The following is a 12,803-nucleotide window of genomic DNA, read 5'->3' on the forward strand; positions in this document are numbered from 1 at the left end:
AGCTGCCAGATAAGCACTTAATTAATGAACTATCATATAATGACTCAGGATATGTGATTCTGTCCCTCTCTGAACTCCCACAGCACACATTTGCTGTGCTCCTTTGGGGCCCATTCACCATTTTCTACCAGGGATTGCTACAGTTTATATAAGCTTCATTGTCCCTATTCATAGTCAGTATGGTTTCTGGAGGTAATCACATATTTGGGACCAGACCTGGATTGAAATCCAGACTTTGCTATTTATTAGCTGTAGGATTAGGCAAATTATCAACCACACTGATCTCAGTTTCTGTACATGAAAAATGGGGAAAAAATATTTTTCTGTTTTGGGAGATTAAACGAAATAATATATTAAAGTAGCTCTCATGTACTGATTCTGGGTTAAAAGTAATTTGCGTGAGTGAGTGAAGCTAGCAGAACAGCAGTTTAAAATTAAAATATCACCCAACAGCTTGGCTTCCTTAAATGTCCAGGGTCACACTCACAAATAAGGCAGACACTCCGAATAGTATTACAGGTGAACTACAGAAAAATCCAACAACAACAAGAAATGTATGTTAGTTAAATATTGAAGAACATCTTTCACATAACCTAGAACCTTGGGAAGGTCGGCCTTGAGAAGGTCCACAAACCTCCAAAAAGTATAGACAGAAGCCCCTGAAGATGTGCATTTTCTAACAATTTCAGAGACTCACCTAAATTTTTAGATATTCCATAATCCTCCTTCCTACACTCCTGCCCGCTCCCCACACACAGGCATCGCACACAAATTAAAAACTACTGCCTTAGGCAAGTCCTTTGACAAAATAAAAGAGACCTGTCAACTGAGAGGGGGAAGAGATGTATTTAATTTTTAAAAGGCTGAGGGACAGGACGCCTGGGTGGCTCAGTCGGTTGAGCATCCAACTTCGGCTCAGGTCATGATCTCACTGTTGATGAGTTCGAGCCCCGCGTTGGGCTCTGTGCTAACAGCTCAGAGCCTGAAGCCAGCTTCGGATTCTGTGTCTCCCCCTCTCTCCGTCCCTTCCCTACTCATGCTCTGTCTCTGTCTCAAAAAAGTAAAAATAAATAAACATTAAAAAAGAAAAAGGCTGAGGGATGCAAGGCTACTGTTTAGAACTTCCACAAGCAGTAGAATTTATGATTAATGGGGCACTCCAAACCAGACAGAGGCAGTTCTGAATTCAAGGCCTGGCTCAGCTACAAACTTGCTATGGGTCCTTAGACTAAGAGACTCATGAAAGTCAGGAACAAGAGAAGCTTCAACATCATCTATTCCACCCTCCTTCTCCTCCCATAGCACAGATGGAGAAACTGAGGTTCAGGGGAAGGTCATGGCTTTACCGGAGTCAAAGAAAATTAATTAGAGCTAGAATGAACTTCAGACTCAGTAAAATGATTTCCACACCCTGTATTTCAGTATCAGGAGGTCCAAGATAAGTGTTTAGATCCAGTGGCTTCTAAATTATCTTCTAAATGATGGATAATTACTACTCTCTTCTCTGGACCTGGAAAGCTCATGAAAACATGAGTATGGTTTTGGCAAAGATCATTCCAGCTGCTTCTCAGTCCCAGCCCATTCCCATAAGAACAAAGCAGAGAGAAAGTCTGAAAGAATGAGAGATGCTGCCATTAATCTTGTGTAGCACTACACCTGGGAATTACAGGCCTTGAACTAGATTTCACTGTGTTGGCTATTACTCTCCTGTCCTCTTGCTTATCAATCCTTCATCCGTCTTCTCTTTATTAATGTTCCCAACTATGCACAGTAAACAGCCAGCTAGGAGCTCATCCCCAGCTTCCTATAATTCACTGGATCAAAAAACAGCAGGAGGCGGGTGGAGGAAACAGTGGTGATGTCAGGGTCAAGTAATCTTTTACAGGAAGGATTGCAGGGGAATCCATAGTCTCCTAATAAAAAACAGACAGCAGAAGCCAGCCAGAATTCTCTACTCCATTGCCCCAAGGAATTAACAAAGATGCCTGGAATGCATTTTTGCATTAAAAGCATCTTGCATCCCTGCATTGACAATGAGATGGGTTTTGCCCAAAAGACACTGGCCCTTTAAATATTGGGAACAGAAAGGACAGTTTGTAAAAAGAGAAAGCTCTTCTCAAACAGAGATACAACTATGGAGTCAGAAGAAAACTTCTGGGCCAAGATCTGCCACTAATCGGACTCCCTCCCTGACCACAAACCTCAGCCTCTGAAAGGAGAAAATCTGGCTAGATTGGTTCTTAAAGTCCCCTCTGGCTTTGACATTCTGACCTCTCCTTACAGGTCAAGGACTCAACCTGGAAAAATCAAACAACAGACAAGGAAAGCATCACATACCCAGGGCATAGGTTTCCTAGACCCTCTAGAAATGAGACCCAGATTATGGCGTAAAAAAACATGGAGGAAGCTGGATTTCTGTTTCTCTTTTCTAACCAGAAACTGAACTTTGCTGGAGGTAAGGGATGATCCGTGCAGAAATACTCTGTCATGGTGTACATAGAATTCAAATCATAAGCTGCTCTTCAGTATGTTAAAGAACCAAAGCTAAAAGAGAAATACAGACTTCCCAGCGCTGGCTCCGTAGCAGAGTCATAAGACTTTCCTATGACTTTGAAAAAATGACAGCAAGAGGAAGAAAAGACTGGCTAAGAAATAAAATCACAGACAATAGGACATCTGACTACAAGTAATGCCACGATCAACTGGTCCAACTCCATCTGTTGTTAGAGGCTGAAATGGACCCCTGGAGAGGGAAAGTGACTTGCCAAGGTGACACAGCCAGAGCCGGGATTGGAATTAGATTCTCATGACTTTTGGTTCACACAACGTAACATAAAACACATGGCTTCACTCCCCCACATAATGCTATTCTGTCCAGGTAACTAAGAAAATAACTCCAAGTGTTATAATTCTACTGCCTCTACCCCCACCTCAAAAAAGCAGTAACTGGTTAATTTGATTTAACATAGAGTAGGGCTGTTTCCATCAAATTATAATCAACAATTCACTCTAGCAATATAGACAAGCCCATAATAATTAATTCAGTATTATTCATCCCTGCTAATGAATCACCCTGTGGAAAAACAAGAATAATCAACGGCCTACAGGAGGCCAGAAGCCTATTCTTGTTCAAGTACAGATCTTGCCTATTAAAGAACACTGGGTATCAGCTCTAAATAGTAAACAGGGTATACGGTTTCAGATTCCATGAAGCGCAGCTTTAAATAGACTTGGTTTGGAAGTGGAACAGGGAACACACTACAGTCAGTGGATCAACGCTGAAAGTGGAGAAAAACGGTGATTACACTCATTAAGTGGGTACCTGTTGACACATCTACTGTCAAGTCTAATTATTTAAACTGTTATTCTTTCTTCATTACTGCCACCGATACCAATTATTACTACCAGATTATTTTGAATTTCTGCGACATGCCCCCAGAATATTTACTTCTCTACCCTCCAAAGGTTATTTGAGACGTTTTATCTTTCCCTGCTCACATCCATCCCCAGCTCCAAAATACAGAGGATGGATGGATGGACAATCAGATATAGGCGACATTCCTCTTTCTCAAAAGCAATTATTCCTTAACCTTCCAAGCATTGCTTAAACTCCTATCTGTAGTTTCAGGATGCGTTTCAGTGCAGAAGTGGGGCACAGAGCCACTTTTCAAAGCTTCCTCTATTAATATTTAACAACTGGCATTTGAAGAAAAGTTAATAAACTGCAGCTTTTAAACGAACAACTTAGATCTCTTCCTAACAGAGCTATCAAAACTGTGATATTACATGTCTACAGGACATTCTTTTCCAATATATTTATCCACAAAACTGCATGAAATATATTAGAAATGAGTTTTCCAGGAGTGTTTTATGGACTAGACAGGGACCAAAAGACGGGCAGGAGCCATTCATGTATTTTGGGCCACTATTTTTTTTAATGTTTATTTATTTTTGAGAGAGAGAGATAGAGAACAAGGGGGGAGGGAGAGAGAGAGAGACACACACACACACACACACACACACACACACACACACACACAGAAAATCTGAAGCAGGCTCCAGGCTCTGAGCTGTTGACAAGAGCCCAATGCGGGGCTTGAACCCATAGACCATGAGATGGTCACCAGAGCCAAAGTCAGATGCTTAACCAACTGTGCTACCCAGGAGCCTCCACTACTACTTTTTTATCACCCTCTCTTTTGTAGGAATGAGAATAAAATCTAAACAATAAGTGGCTGCTATGTCTGATCTAATTACAGAGGAGTCCCATGGGCCATACATCACCCACCTTGTTTACACAGGACATGTTCTTATTTGATATGTGTGGTGAATATTAGCTTTAAAAACCATATTAATGCAAAATATGTTAATGTAATACCATAATTTCCACTTCATTATAAACTGTTAACTCCTACAAAGAGGGGGCATGCCAACAAACTTCAATGTTTTCAAAGATCTCTGTAACTAAAGTCATGTTTAAGTTCAACATCATAGAAATAACATACCAACACAATTACTGAAATATTCAGCAAAACCAATGTTTACAGTACTTTAACTGCTGGTATAAAATCTCTCACAAAGTTGCCACCGTACAGGGTTTGCAGTCAGGACCACCATATTGACTACTTCACCTCTTTTTTTTTTGCGCAAGACTTCTCAAGGATGACATAGAATACAGCAGACTTAACTGGGAAGAGCAAACATGGGCTGGTTAGCTGCAAAAGAAAACTCACATCTTGCAAAGATTGCAACCAGCATGCTTCCTTTAAGTTTTTTTTTCTGACCTCTGTTTTCTTGACAAATTCAACACAAATAACATTCTTTTGCCAAAGGCCTAGCTCCAACACACAAGCCCCCAGAATAGTGGCAGGTAGATACTATGGGTTTTGAGTTTCAAAAACCTCTAAGTCATCTGCTGTATTTTTGTTGTCATCATTGTAGCCTTGGATTATGTCTTTTTGAGATCTTTTTTGGGCAGCTAAGAGATGGTGTTGCACCCACCAAGTAGAGTGTGATCCCTTCAGAGCCAGGTAGCATGGCAGTATTGTACAGTGAAAAATTCAGCCAATCAAGGGCTTAGAAACTGGGGATCTGCCCATGCTAGCTGAGGATACCAAAAGACAGCAGATAAGAACATAGCACATCATGGACACTTAAATACTTGTGAAGTCTGAATCTTCTGTGTCACCCAGATCTTTGTGCTAGAAATTGAAAGGGAAAATTAAATCAAAAAGAGATAAAACAAGCAAGCAGTTCATTGCTTTGGCCATTTTTCATGTTTGGGGGCTCATGAAATACTTTTGTATTTCTTCTGTTGGGAGTAAAATTAACTGTAAAAATTCCTGGCTGAGATGCCTCCTTAGCACGTGTTAAATATGAAGATGCCGATCCTCTCTTACCTCAGATAACTAGCTCTTCAAATGGTCAGTGGACGCAAGGTTCGGCAAACTGCAATGCTAGTGTCTGTAAATGAAATAGGTAAACATTACTCTTAAGTACTAAGCTATATTTATCAGTAATGATCATAAACTCTTCTATCTATATAGCAGTTTCTTGTTTTGCAAAATACTTTCACATTCAATATTTCAATTCACTCTGTAACAACCCAGTGAAGAAGCAGGAAGAGATTCATCTACTCACTTCATAGGTGGGGAAACAGAATCTCTGGGAGGAACAGAGAGAAGGAGAAGAGAACTAGTGTATTTCTCATGATTAACGTCACAAACATATAGTGTATGAATATCATTGTCTTCATTTTACGGATGTGGGAACTGAAGTTAGGGAAAAGCAGGTAACTTGCCCAAGACTACACAGTACAGCACCAAGCAGGGTATGGTACCCAGCAGGGTATAAGTTTGGTATTTCTGGGCTCCATCTGTTGGTCCAGTGATCTTTCCTTTATATCTTGCTCCCCTAGAGAATGAGTGAGCGAGCGCCGGCCATGCTGCAGAAGCAAGGGCTCCATTCTTGGCTGCAAAGTCTCGTCGCAGCTGAGGGGCTGCTTCACAGGTGGACGAGGAATATCACTGGGGGACCTTTCCCTTGGGCTTTTTTCCTTTCTTTGCCTTTAGTTTGCCCAACACCAGCAGAAAAGTGGACCTCGGGGGCTGGTTCTGCTTCCGGCCCTTCCTTTCATCTTAGTCTGTCCTAGCCTATCAGGTTGGGAAAACACAAACAACTCATTGACTTTATCCACTCGGTTGGGTGGAGGAGGGAATAATAAAATGAAACCAGCTATTTAATTTACATGAGAAAGCGGCAAAAACACATGGGATTTAGAGCCAGTCAGACTTGTCTTCCTCTTAACCATATGCTTGGGCAAGTTACTTAAACTCTCTGAGTGTCAATTTCCTTATATGTAAATGGGGCTTAAAATATCTACTTCATAGCCAAACCTCCGTTCAACTTTTCTGGGAAGATTTTCCTCTATTATTATCTATATGTAAATAATGGAAAGCGACGGTACACAAAACATTAATATTTCTTCCTATGAGCCCATGCTTATCTGATCAGAGGATGATATTATAAGCACACAATTCTAAAGAATACCTTGGGGATGGGAATTTCTTTGATCCGTACACCTAGTTCTAAAACACCGCAATATTTATCTATATCTATCTCACAATATTTATCTATATCTATCTCACTTCCAACAACAACAAAGAATATGTGTTTCCAAAGACAACACATCAAAATTTAAAAATGAAGTGTCCTCTCAACCCCAAAAAGCAAGAGATACGACTTAATGTGAAAAGACCTGCAGGTCCATCTCAAATAATTTTAAAGCTCGTGCCTTGTGCCTAAAGTTGGCCCCTTAGGTTCAGAGAGATGGGGTTTCCAACAGAAGAAAAGGGAACTGAATACAATGGATAGATTTATTGAGAAGTAGAAGACTTCTGGGAAGTTCTATTCATATAGCCCATTTTCATTTGGCACTCAAATAGAATTAAGAATAGGACATGGCTGATAGGATACCCTGCAAGAAATTCTTGCCGTAAGTCACCAAAATCAAAACATTCATCATCCTTATTACCAAGTTCATCAACAAGGAAGCCAAACGTTAAAGATCGTATGGTTAATACGGAGCGGGTAAAAACATAACCTCGAATCTTGACACCCAGACCTATGAAGACCCTTCTATTACATGACATTGCCTCCCATTTGGGAACATATACCATCTACAAGTCGATTGTCGAAGCACCAAAACACATTTAGTATTGGGTCCTCCTTCGTTGGCAAGTGAAAGGAGACAGAAAAGCCTTCACATCTGTGGTCTAACCAGAAGATGACACATTACCAAGCTGAGGCAAGAGGGGTGTTCGATGCAAGGTTACCATGAAGACTTTCTCAGTGTCCCCAGTGCCGTTTCAGAGCTGCAGCCCTCTCGGCAAACTGTCAAAACACAAGCCACAGAAACAACAGAAGCCAGTGCCCCTGAATTCTTTCTCGTCAATAAGTCTCACGTTAGGCAGCAGAAAAGCTGAAACCTCCTAGCTAAGAAGTTCACCAGCCCTCTTCACACGGTTGAATGTCATGTGTCCTCAGTAAACTCATGGGTATTACCTAGTGCAGTGGAGTTCTCCACTAGACCCAGAAAGACATCTTGCACAACCGACAAACCCCACTCTAACATCTTGCTAATAAAGCCAGTTATCCTTAGTCGCCTCTGTATTTATGAGCACTGACCGAGACCCCGGCAGTCTGCATCCTTGGTCAAACCACCCATCCTTTCTCAAGAAAAATGTTCTCATTTTCAGAAGCAATTTCAACCCAAAATAAAGAAACCTGTATACTCACCATTTAATTTACAAAACTCAACCTATTAATTAAATATATGCAAAAGCAAGACTCACCAGGCTCATTTGGAGCGAGTATAGAATCACTGATAATTTACACTCTATTTCAGGAAATACAGGGGAGGGCAAACGAAGCCAACAAAGAAGAGAGGACAGAAATATGGTGGGGAATAAGGAAAAAAGGCAGAAAGGAATGGGAGGTTGTGTGAAATGAAGAGAGCAGAGACAACCGCTCCAACAAACCAAGGTACCTTCTAAACCGAAGCCTGTACCCCAGGGCAATGTGTAAGCAACACAATCTAGAAAGATGAGCCTAATATTATGAACACAAATTCCAACCACCTGGTATCACAATCACTATGGCCAATGTAAAGATACCTCTTAATACTTGATATTTTACAAGTGTTATAGGACCAATGAGTGTAACATGACAGAATCTTGTAAAAACCCCAACTAAGAAAATTAATGCAATTAACAGGTAGCTTGTTAGCACTGTGGTTCCAAATGTCCTTTCCAGATAGGTGGGTGTTATCCTGAAAAGAAGAGCTGAATGAGGATTGAGCGCCTGGGTCCTGCTCTTAGCACCCTAATTCCCAAGTCTTTTGTATTAGAAGTTGTATAAAATGGCATTTATTTATTTTTTATTTATTTATTTTGCTTCTCTCTTCAAAGGACTTGATCACAGTTCTCCTTAAACCACTTGTGAAAAGGGCAAAATTTAGTTTTTCTGGACTTTGTGCATTTGCCAAAGTTTTAGGTAGTGGTAGAGGTGGGGTGAAAGGATTAGTAAGATCTAGTTAAATTAAATTACTTCCTTGTTAAAACTAAATCATATACTAGATTCACTTAAATTAAACAATGTCATCATCTTTAACATGATCATTAAAAATTCTGTCTCTGAAAACAACTGAAATGTTAGACCGGGCCAAAGGCATTAGGTAACAAATATTGAAAGGCCTCTGCTCCCGTCATCAGATCATGTACAAAGAGCATTTCTAAATGCACTCCAGCACATTTTTAAATGCACTCACTCACCCGCCACCCTAAGATACTTATCAAGAATACAACATATTCCATAGCTTATGAATGATTTGGTTGTCTCATTAAAGTAATGTTTGCCAGTATTTAATTGCTTCCCTCCCTGATTTTAATTTCCTCACCTGTCAGCATCTATCAGAGGCACTGAGATCTTCTGACATCCTGGCTGATTGTGTTGAAATTAATCAGATTTTTAAAAAGTAAATTGCTTTGGCCCAAAGGTAATGCTCAGCTTCTTAATGTGATATTTATAAGGGTTCTATCAATGGAACTTATAATCTAGAAATTAAATGAGAGGCTTCAGGAATCCTAAGCAAAAATAAAAGTAGCTTACAAATTTCTAGCACTGGACTTTAGAAGGTCAGTACTTTAAAAAAAATAATAAAATTCAATCAACAAATGCTTATTGAACATATATCCCTTGCCTGCAGTCGCTTTGGACTAAACAGGAGTGAGTAAGACATGAAGCTACCTTAGAACGCTTGGAGAAAGTCCCACTCGTTTCGAGTGAAGTAGTTGACAATCTGGTCAACCAAAAGGTGCTCTCTGTATGTACAGTTGTGACCAGCTATATACATTATGCTCTCACGCAGAGGAATGATTTGAGTCTTCATCTCAATCCACTGAGGTCGTTAGTATTATTGTTAGTAACAGTAGCAATATTGCCATTTGGCAAGTAACAAGGCTGAGGCAGAGAGTGGTAAAGGGACACATTGCTAGATGCCTCATTCTGGACAGACCTGGTCATGTGATCTAACTAAAATCAGAAAATACAGCATGATCCTCTGGGAATAAATGGCGAAAAACTCTTTGCAAACCCTCCACACATGACTATGCGGTGCTTATTCTTGCACTCTTATCAGGAGCAGTGTTTCAGACACTCAGGAAACCCACAAGCACTAAGCTGTTCTATAAGAAGTTAATGAAATGATGGATTGAGAAATACTTTATAATGTATCATATTATCATGAGATTATTTCTACGTATTTATGTTATTATTGCTACTGTAGAATGCGGAAATAGGCGCTGTTGCAGTAATTGGGTCCCAAAAGCAAACCTATAAGATCCTCACATCTATCTTTCAGTTACTGTGTTGGTTGGAAGGCCCCTAAAATAAACAGAAGTATAAAAATGTTGCATGCATACAACTGGAGGGAAGAGGAGAGTCGGGGGTAACACGTGGAACTTAGCGGTTAGGTTTCACAAAATTGGCTTAAAACCCAAACACAATCTAAACCCTGGTAGAGGCCTTATCTCTCCAGGGGACTTTAAGACCCTTACTCAGACTTTAAGTATGTCATTTGCTCTGAAGCTTTTCCCATCCTAGAAAGGTTTGGTGAAGCAGCCCATCTCATAATGTCTGGTTCCATACCTAAATCACTAAAATTAATACACTGTCTTATCACGTTTGTTTGTGTGCCTTGAGGAGAGACACCCATGCTTAACTCAGCTTCTTTTTTTTTAATTAATGTTTATTTTTTTTAATATAACACAATTTATTTTTTTAACATATGCAATTATTTTCCATCATTTACAATACAGTAGTTACAATGACACTCCAAACAGAAAAGCAAAGTAAAAAATCAAAACCCCAACTTCTATTTCATGTAATTAGACTTATACAGCAATTAGAAGGTTAAGTAACAACTAGTTAATCATCTAATTTCACAGCTATCTGAAGTGGCAATCGTTATATAGCAGCTTATCTATGATACATTCAAGATAAATGATACAATTTATTACTTGCCCATAAGCTAAAACACAGCCTGCTTAGTAACTCAGCTTCTTGAACCTCAAATCCAGAATCAGATCTTGAGGACTCAAGAGTATGTTCAATGAATATATGCATCAATAAATTAAAACAGTTTTATGTCATTCCTCGAGCACCTAGCTCAACGCATATCATGTAAGAAGTGCATGGTAAATGTTGTTTGAATTGACATTAATTGAACATTTAATTTAAAAAATATATAATTCAACCAAGTAACTCTACAAGTTACTGAGTGAGGGGTTCAATGAGGAGTTAAGTAACGTGCAATACCCAGTCATCACTGACCCATTAAAGGGGTGAACAAATGTTTTCCACAGGAGGAATAATAGAAGCTGAATATACAAGTAAAGATGTAGTCAGGAGTTGAGAAAATTCATGTACATAAAAATAGTATTTGTCAAAAAAATGTTAAGTTCTAGATAAACTTACAAAATAAAAGGGGATATGAATCAAGAAGTCATAGGATTTTTTTTATTATTGTTTAGGATTGTAGGTATGAATAAAATCTAAAAAGGGAAGACTGGAGAAAGATAAGAAAAGAGAGAGAGAGAGACATATACAAAAGGAAAAAGAAATCACTGGAAACAATAAAAAAGTAAAAGACAACCTACTGAATGGGAGAAGATACTCCCAATTGACATATCTAATACAGGGTCAGAATCTAAAATATATGAAGAACTTGTATCAACACCAAATAAACCCAAACAACCCAATGAAAAAGTGGGCAGAAAACATGAACATTTCACCAAAGAGGACTTACAGATGGCCAACACACACACATGAAAAGATGCTCAGCATCACACAAGGTCAGGGAAATGCAAATCAAAACTATCATGAGATATTACATCACACCAGTCTAAATGGCGGAAATCAAAAACACAAGACACAACAAGTGTTGGTGAGGATGTGGAGAATAAGGAACCCTTTTGCACCGTTGGTGGGAATGCAAACTGGTGCAGCAGCTACAGAAAACAGTACGAAAGTTCCTCAAAAAATTAAAACAGAATTATCATATGATCCAATAGCTCCACTACTGGGTATTTACCTCAAAGAATATGAAAGCACTAATTTGAAAAGATATATGTACCCCTATGTTTAGTGCAGCATTATTTACAACAGCCAAAGTATGGAAGCAGTCCAGGTGTCTATAGATATATGAATGGATAAAGAAGAGGTGGTATATACATACACACATATATACACCCAATAGAATATCATTCAGTCTTTAAAAAGGACAAAATATTGCTATCTGCAACAACATGGATGGATGTAGAGAGTATAATGCTGAATGAAATAAGTGACTGAAAGACAAATACCATATAATTTCACACATATGTGACATTAAAAAAAAAAAATGAACAAAGAGAAAAAGAGACACACCAGGAACAAGAAACAGATTCTTAACCATAGAGAACAAATAGATGGTTACCAGAGGGAGGTGGGTTGGGGGATGGGTGAAGTAGGTGAAAGGGATCAAGAGTGCTCTCATCATGAGGAGTGCTCAGTAATGTATAGAATTGCTGAATCGCTACCTGGTACACTTGAAACTAAGAGAACACTGTGTGTTAGCCATATGGAATAAAAATTTTTTTAAATCATCAGAAAGATCAAAGACAAAAAGTTAATCAAGGTAAAAGTAGTATTTGTTAAACACACTATTTTCCTGTAACTAAGCTAAGCATTTTTCATACTTGAATCCTGAAAAATACTCTTGAAAGTCATTTCAGAAGTCATTACTATATCCATTTTGTATCTGAATAAACCAAAGCTCAGAACAATTAGGTAAGTAATCTGATTGAGTTCAACCACCGAGTAAGTTATGGTACTAGAATTTAAATCCTAGCTATTTTTCTTTAATTACTGAAGTACAGTTGATACACAGTGTTACATTAGTTCCAAGTACACTACATAATGATTAGACAACTCTACAAATCATGCTAACACGTAGCTACGACTTATCACCATACAATGCTCTTACAACACCACTGACTCTATTCCTTATGTATATCCTAGCTTTCAGACCCACAAACGCACACTGTTCCCAGGATCTAATAAAGAAGTGCACTTGAAATAGAACTTTAGAGGTGAATGGCATGGTGGAAATCTAGAAAGTGACATGGATACAGGGACGGGATAAAGAATATGAGCATCCAAACCTGTGTAAGTCCTACGATAGAGGAAGTAAGAAAGGAAGGAGC

At 39.0% G+C, this 12,803-nt stretch overlaps 1 protein-coding gene across 3 annotated transcripts in view; it reads right to left on the reverse strand.

The window, feature by feature from the left end:
- Positions 1-12,803, reverse strand: part of LPP (LIM domain containing preferred translocation partner in lipoma) — a 662,184-nt gene that overhangs the window by 487,932 nt on the left and 161,449 nt on the right. For all 3 annotated transcript variants that reach the window (XM_029939645.1, XM_029939646.1, XM_029939644.1), the window contains exon 3: positions 5,400-5,463. The gene's annotated coding sequence lies outside the window, so the exon portion shown is untranslated. The remainder of the gene's footprint in view (positions 1-5,399; positions 5,464-12,803) is intronic.

This window comes from Suricata suricatta, chromosome 5, assembly GCF_006229205.1.
Source record: "Suricata suricatta isolate VVHF042 chromosome 5, meerkat_22Aug2017_6uvM2_HiC, whole genome shotgun sequence".
Lineage (NCBI taxonomy): Eukaryota > Metazoa > Chordata > Mammalia > Carnivora > Herpestidae > Suricata > Suricata suricatta.